The sequence below is a fragment of the Trichosurus vulpecula genome, chromosome 7 (assembly GCF_011100635.1).
Source record: "Trichosurus vulpecula isolate mTriVul1 chromosome 7, mTriVul1.pri, whole genome shotgun sequence".
NCBI classification, from domain to species: domain Eukaryota; kingdom Metazoa; phylum Chordata; class Mammalia; order Diprotodontia; family Phalangeridae; genus Trichosurus; species Trichosurus vulpecula.
In genome coordinates, this window is record NC_050579.1 from 245,222,321 (window position 1) to 245,230,588 (window position 8,268).

The following is an 8,268-nucleotide window of genomic DNA, read 5'->3' on the forward strand; positions in this document are numbered from 1 at the left end:
GGCGTCTTCAAGGACCTCTATTTCTACCCTTGTAAAATTATAGAACAGAACGATGTGGTAGAAAGGGTTCAAACTACAGAGCCACAGTACCGGATTTCAAATTCCATCTCTATTACTTACTGGTATGATCATGGGCAAAGCACTTCAGCTCTCTGGGCCTCAGTTTCCACATTTGTAAAATGAAGGAGTTGGGCAAAATATTTCCTAAGGCTCCTCACAACTATGACATTTTATAAAAATCCAGGGAAGCACATGAATAAATAAGCAGTGAAGTGATGACCTTGTTTATCCAGGACATAAAAACTTCAAACCTTGGCTTTCTCATCAGCAGAAGAAGTAATTTAGGGCCACTTGACTGCAGCAACTTGAATGACATCTCTCTGTGTGAGTCTGATCTCCTCTGTGTATGTATCTAATTATTTACAAAAATTTACAGTTACTTATTCACAGTTATTTATTTCTTTATTTATTCTACACCTCCCCGCCCCCCCCCCCACTAGAGTGTAAACCTCTTGAGGACAAGAACTGTTTTTGCACTTCTCCTTAAGCCTGTTGGACCTGGCATATAAACATATATTGATTGGTGACTGATTGATCAATTTCTCCCAATCATTTCAATTCCTACCTTTGGGGGCAAAGGTCTTTCCAAACGATGATTACGTGTTAATTCAGCATTGGCACAGCAAAGAAGAAAGGAGAAAGCCTATACATTAAGACTTATAAATCCAAATGAGATTTATTAGAGGTTATTCTGTATAGCTGCCCATGGCCTCTGGAGGGCTAGAGATGGGAGGTGAGTGCTAAGGTCCTCCAAATCTGAGTCCAAACTGACTTGGGGGTAGTGTGGCAGCTTCAATATGGCTCCCCACCTTTCTCTTTTGTACAGGAAAATTCCCATCTCTGAATTGTGTTAGGAGTACTCCCTCCTTTTAAGGGGGGTTTCAGAATGGTAATTGGTGGAGGAGCCAGGTATTATGTTATTTCTGGTTCCAGGCCTATGTTTTGGAATCTTTATGTTTCACTGAAGGAATATAAAAATATAGGATTGAAATGTTTCCTCATCTTCTTGAGGTCTAAACAGGGGGATGTGGAGAATCTTATCTATGATCCCTGGGGCTATGGTGCCATTTGCCCCCAGGTGGACACTTACCTACTAAGTTATAATTGGAGTCACAGGAAAAGACCTCTTAGCTGGTTTTTAGGGGGAAAAAACCCCCCAAAAAACCCACAACAAAAGAAAATGAGAAGCAATTAAAACTACAGAGGTATACAAGATAGAAGCAAATTAATATGGCCATGAATCTTTCCAGGTAGTTCTGCCTTTAAATTGCCTGGCCATTATTAGGTGGATGGCCTTGGTTTGTTCTCTCAAGTCAGGATCAAAGGCCCTCTTGTGGAGGTGCTTAGACTTCTCCCATGAAATTCTACATGTGAGAATGCTAACTCAGATTTTATAGGGGGGGGGGGAGCAGAGAACAAATTTCCCATACACCAAGATCCTAACATCCGGGAATAGGTCTCAGTTACGAATACAGACATGTATAAATTTGTGTGTATATATTTCCTAGTGAGCTAAATATTAGCAGTTTATATTCTCTAGAAAAGAGAACACTCAAAGTTACCAAATTCTGAGAGACAAGCATATCCTCATATGACTCGTCAGAAAGGCCGTAGAAACCACAAACCAGACACTATGAAATGAATCTCCGCAGTTACCGTTTAATGGGGCCCTGCAAGAGGGTGGTGTATGCAGTGAGAGGATAAGAATGCCAGGGGAATGGGGGATGGGTTTGGGAAGCCACTGCCTCTTTATCTGATTCATAGTAGTCCAGAAAGACTTCCTAGACCAGGGGTGGGGAACCTGCGGCCTTAAGGCCACGTATGACCTTCTATATCCTTAAGTGCGGCCTTTTGACCAAATCGATTCAGTCAAAAGGCTGCACTTAAGGATGTAGAAGGCCACATATGGCCTTTTGGTCCGTAAAATTTGCACTGGCCCTCTTCAAAAGTGAAGGACAAACAACACACTAGGCCTAGGGTCTTCTGACTTTCAATTCCATGTTCTTCATGTTTTTCCTTACTGAATTGGTGCCTTTCTCAATCTTCCTGGTGACCCACTATAGCAGAAAGGCAAAATTCATGACCTCAGAGAGGACCATGGGCATGCCTGAATGGTTCGGAATCATGAAATATAAGGAATTCTCTAGGTAGAAGGCAGAAGAATAACATTTATTTATGATGAGGGTTTGGGGGGAGAAGTACTCGACACCCCAAAGTACTGACACACCGGGTCCTGCCGAAAGAATTCGACTCAAGCTTTCTCAGCCAAGGGAAAAGATAAAGTTTATTAAGAGTTAGCCAAATAGGCCTGCCCCAAGACATCCCACCCCTTGCGATGCCTGTAAGGAAAGCAGGGCAGACCAATCTGAGCTAGGAGCATGGAGGCAAGATGGAGATTATATACACAAAGGTTGTGGGAGGGATTGAGGGGTGGTCTGGGGTGACCAGAGGAGGGGTCTAGGGAGGGACTTAAGGAGGAGTCTAAGGAGGAGCTTGAAGGGACTGGGATGAGGTCAGACTCCAGGGTGGGGGAAATAGCTGAAGGCTAGAAGGCTATATGGAAATGACAGACCATAAAGGGCTGGGGTAACAGAGCTCGGGTATAGATATTTTGATCAGGATTAAGGATGGGAAACAGGATTAAGGGTGGGAAACAGCTGGATAATAGAGGACTGGGCAAGGTAGGCATTTGGGCTTAATGGTTATAGCCTCAGGCCAAGGCCAGGTCGAGTGGGAAGATTCAAGGAGAGTTCAAGGGTTCAAGGGATTCCCAGAGACTGTGCCCTCCTCATTTAGACTCCACAGGATCAGATTCAAGGACCAATGCCCCCAATTTGATATTGTGGCAATAATATTCTAAAACCAATAAGCCCACCTCACTGTAGCAACAAGGAAATTATAACAAAATATTATAGCAAGAAACCAAGCCATACTGTAGTTTTCCCTCGATGCTGGGGCCTCCCTATAAAAAGATCACTCATGAATCCTAACTCTCTGCTCAGCACTGTCTCCTGCAGCTCTGCTGACTCTGAGTTCCTTGATCTCTGCCACTCCCTCTTGTTCAGCACTCTCCGCTCTGCACTTTCCATGCTGGCTCTCTGCTTCTGAATCCTGCCACTCTCTGCTGCTCCCAGTTCTGTTCTGTTGCTCCCAGTTCTGGGCTCTCTTGTTATACAGTCATAGCCGTCATCTGATTGACTAGAACTCTGTGCACATGCCATTGGCTCTGGTTTTAGCAACTCCCCTTAGGGCCACATCGGCTTAGCACCTAGTAAGTAGGGGTTTGGGGCCTATATATAATCAGGCCTTCCCACCTAGGCCCACCTGAGCCCTATTGAATGGGTGGGTGTAAGAAATGGGAGGAGGAGTTTTGTTTCCACAGAACTAAAGGTGTGCTTCCCTGCCCTCCCCCACCCCAGCTTTAGCAGAGACCAGGCCTCAAGGTCGGTCAGGTGAGAGGTCAGAGGCTTGTATGCATGTGCATACTTTTTGAGAAGGCAGTCTGGGGAATTAGAGAGGCCAAACCCACTTGAACCTGTTCAAGCTTATCTAGGGTCTGGTCTTGGTCAAGAATCCAGGCCTACTGATTTGCATAATTTGCATATGTTAAAGAGGGAAAATAGGGGAAGTAAAAGAATATAGTTTAATCCTAAACTAAGACAAGGAAAATCTAATTAACTTCACTTTTGCTTCTGTATCCTTATTATCCTATTTATATAAACTATATAACCTAGGAAAACTATGTAAAAAACAAAGATTGTAAACTAACCATGACTCTAGCAGGAGTGGAGGGAATGGTTACCCCTGCTCCTGCAGCTGTATCAGTGTGAGTGTTCCCGCGAACACTATACCCGCTCTCCCGCGGAGCGTAATAAAATGCTTCCCTCTGCCCACTCTGGTCCTGAATTCTTTGGGTGTGAATGGGCAAATCACATGGATTTTCCTAAGGTCAGGTGAAGGGAAGCAACAGGCAGCGGAAGCTCACCAGGCTTACTCCTGGATCTTGTCTTGGGGTGTCCTGTGATCCCCACTGCGGTGTTAAGAGGGCTACCACTCTGGATTCCCTTGGGGAACCCTGTGGTCTGCATGGCCTTCTTAAGGGGACATCACATGGGACTTCCGGCCCTGTCTCGGGAGCCTTGTGATCTTACTGCCATCCTAAGGGGCCATCACTTGGGTCTTCCTTAGGGTCTGACCCCTAGGAGGCCCTGTGATCCCCACAGATTAAGGGATGGCTACCACTTGGTCTTCTTCTGGGAGTCCTGTGATCTGTACAGCCTTCCCTAGGGATTATCACAGGGTTCTTCTTCAGGACTTTGGCCCTGCCTAGGAAGTCCAGTGATCGCCAAAACCACGTTTCTCACAGTGGGGAAGATCTTTGCTCAGATTAATATTACACCCAGGAGTCCAGAAATCTGGGTTCCAGCCTGAAGTCATGCGGTGGCATCTTGGGTTATGTTGGACAAGGCTTTGTTCTCTCAGGCCATTTCCTCATCTATAAAATGGAGGAGTTGAACTAGATAGTTCGGAAGGTCCTCTTCAGCCCTAACATTCTAAGCTCTCCATCCTAAGTTGCCTTTCAACAATATGTATGTTCTATGTTCCAAGAATCCTTTTCAGCTCTAACATTCTATGTTCTATAGGAAAACAATGAGGTTTCCCTTAAACAAAATACAGCTCCTCCTCAGCGATGGTTTTTGCAGTTGACAGATATGCATAATAAAGGCAAGTACACTGACTAGAGAAAAATGGGTGGAGAACCTTGCTTCCTTAGATCATCTTTTGTTCCTTGACCCTCTTCCTCTTCTCAAGGGAACCCAGATTCTGCCCCTGGTACCCTAGGCTCTAATAAGTGAGCTGTCCATTTGTCATTCCTGGAGCCAGGCCACTATTTCATTTGACCATCTCCAGACACATTGCCACACATGGACCCTCACTCACCTTCCCCCCTTTCCTACTCTGTTTTCCCTATATGTACTGCCTTTCTGTATTAGTGTGAGCTCCCTGAAGACAAGGGCTGTCTTGCTTGCTTAAGTTTGTATCCCCAGCACTGAGAACTTAATAAATGCTTTTTCATTCAGTTAGTCATGGTTATACCATAGATATATTTGCATGCTAATCCTGAGAGAATCTTTAGAATTTCTAACCCTTGGTGAGGGAGTTATCTGGAACAGAGGGATTTAATCACTTCCCAGACATAGGGACAAAGAGAACACTTAATCTTAGCCCAAGATTTTTTTTTTTTAAACTGGGTGCAGTGACTAGCAATAAAGAACTATCTGTATGACTTTTATTAGGGAGTGTTCTAACTAGCAAAGTGGAGCTAAGATGTCTGGCAGATTGCCCTGAAGAGATGAAACCCACAAGCTGGTAACAGGAAGCAACACCCAGCAATTGCTACCACGAGGTTAGCAGAGCCATGCCCAGCGAGATGACCACCAGAGGGACACCATACCCATTGGGGAACAGGTCCAGCGAAAGCAGCACATTGATATCAATAGAAGAAGCCAAGGACATAAGAAAAGACTACTTCAGGAGGCATGAGTCGCCAATCTCCCTGGAAATAGGTGTTCCCTTAGCATGATTTTGATGTGTGTCCACTCTCTGCACTGATAATTTGTGTAGGGAAAGTGAGCCCTAAGGTTATGGGGAGAATGTTCTGTAGTTAGGCAGGTGGTATCAAACTCAAATAGAAACAAGGGCCATTAAACTGAGAAAAAGGATTCCTTTGGGCCACATATTGGCTTAGAAAACTACACCTTTTGGCTCCCAGCTCATGGTGGTGAAGGTGCAACTTCTTTCGGTCATCCCGAATCCGGGTTCATCTGACAGCAGCAGCCACCCCGTAGCGTCCAGGCCAAGCCACCACATTCATCGCCGCCGTGCTGCCCAAGTTTGACCCTAATGAAATTAAAGTTGTGTTTTTAAGGTGCATAGGTGGTGAAGTTGGTGCCACATCAGCTCTGGCCCCCAAAATTGGTCCCTTGGGTTTGTCTCCCAAAAAGGTTGGTGATGACATTGCCAAAGCAACTGGTGACTGGAAAGGACTAAGAATCCCAGTGAAACTTACCATTCAGAACAGACAGGCCCAGATTGAGGTTGTGCCTTCTGCCTCAGCCTTGATCATCAAAGCCCTAAAGGAACCTCCTCGGGACAGAAAGAAGCAGAAAAATATTAAACACAGTGGAAACATCAGTTTCGATGAGATTGTCAACATTGCCTGACAGATGAGGCACCAATCTTTGGCAAGAGATCTCTCTGGAACTATTAAAGAGATACTTGGAACAGCCCAGTCTGTGGGCTACAACACTGATGGCAAACACCCTCATGATGTCATTGATGACATCAATAGTGGTGCTGTTGAATGCCCAGCAAGTTAAAAACTACAAAGGAGACTATTTGCAATAAATTTAACATTTGACAACAACAACAACAAAAAAAACCCTACATTTTAGGGGCCGCTAGGTAGGGCAGGGGATAGAGCACTTGCCCTGGAGTCAGGAGGACCTCAGTTCAAATTTGGCCTCAGATACTTACTAGCTGTGAGACCCTGGGCAAGTCACTCAACCCTGATTGCCTTGAAAGAAAACTCCATATTAACATTATCCATGTTTAAGCATATTTTTATTTATTTTGTTAAATATTTATTTCCCAACTATGTTTTAATCTTGACTGGGCAATGTTGTGGTGCTGTATGTGATACCTTTGGTGTACTGGATAGAGTTCTGAACCTGAAGTTAAGAAGATCTGAGTTTTAATCCTGCCTCCCTCATTTTCTAGCTATGTGACCCTGCCCAAGTCACTTAAACTTTCTGAGCCTCGGTTGCTTCATCTATACAATCAGCATAATAGCTCTTAACTTATAGAGTTGTGAGGATCGAGTGAGATCATACACATACACACACACACATATATACACATACATATATATATATATACACATATGCATACATATAATATACACACGTATATGTATGTATTGCTTTGCAAACCTTCAAATGTTCTCCATTTTAGCTGTTATATTATTGCAGCTTTTCTTACTAAGGCCTTTCAGAGCCTAGCCCACCCCCATCTTTCTAATCTTCTTATACCTGATAGCCCTAGTGTTACTGGAGTCCTTGCTGTTCCTCAAATAAGACACAACATCTCTTGGATCCAGGGATTTTCTCTGACTGTTCCCCATGCCTGGAATGCTCTTCCTCCTCACTTCCGCCTCCTGGCTTCCCGTAATCCCCACCCCCCAACAACCTCCCCCTCCCCTCCCTACAAGAAGCCTTTCTCAATCCCTGTTAAGCATAGTGCCTTCCTTCTGTAATTATTTCCTATTTCTCTTGAATATAGCTTGTTTGCACATAGCTGTTTGCATGTTATCTCCCCTCATTAGACTGTGAGCTCCCTGAGAGCAGGCTTGTCTTTGCTTTTCTTTGTATGCCCAGTACTTAGCACAGTGCCTTGAACATAGCAGGCATTTAGTACATACTACTTGCCCGACTGACTTTTTTATTTCAATGAATGCCTCTGCTCTGAACTAATTATACCCTCTGACCAACTGGAGAACAAATTTAAAAAAAAATTGGTTGAGACTCATAAACTATGATTTTCAATGGATGTGGACTCGTAGAATATCTTGAATGAATCTGGAGCCCCACGAGGGAAAGGGGTGTGCCCTTAGTGTTACATATGTTCTAAGGCCCCTCCTAGGTCTGACATTCTATGATCTAAGTGTATTAGAGCCTCCTACAAGAAAGCTGAGTCAAAAGCATGACCAAACAGTGGGTGGGGTACTTAACGGTTTGTCTCTCCAAGACGCAAGGAAATGAGGTCATCTAGGGCAGCTAGTCTCAGGTCTAATCTGAAGGTTAGAATGCAGGGCAGGGGGGGGGGGGGGGGAGGTCACCACCTAGGATGATTGAGGGATGTTTTAGTTCTGCCTATTTCCAAGTCTCTCCCTTACTGTGGCAGCACCTTAATCTCTTTGTTGTTGTGAAAAGCCCACCCCTCTCTTCCCAGTTAGTGTCATAGGATTCTGGGATTTGGGGTCAGAAGCATAGGTATGCTGGAGCCAGCTCAAACTGGCTCCTGAGAGACAATTGTATTTACACTCCAGAAATAGGCAAATGATACAAATCAGGGTTTGATTGATGTGTCATTGGTTGTCTAGATGTAAGAAAATATAGAGAAAATGTACTGCAGATTAAACTTAGAAGT

General features: G+C 44.4%; 1 pseudogene; it reads left to right on the plus strand.

Annotated features, from left to right (window-relative positions):
- Nucleotides 1-765: 765 nt before the first annotated feature.
- On the plus strand, nt 766-6,466 carry LOC118857877 (annotated as a pseudogene).
- The last annotated feature ends 1,802 nt before the right edge of the window (nt 6,467-8,268 follow it).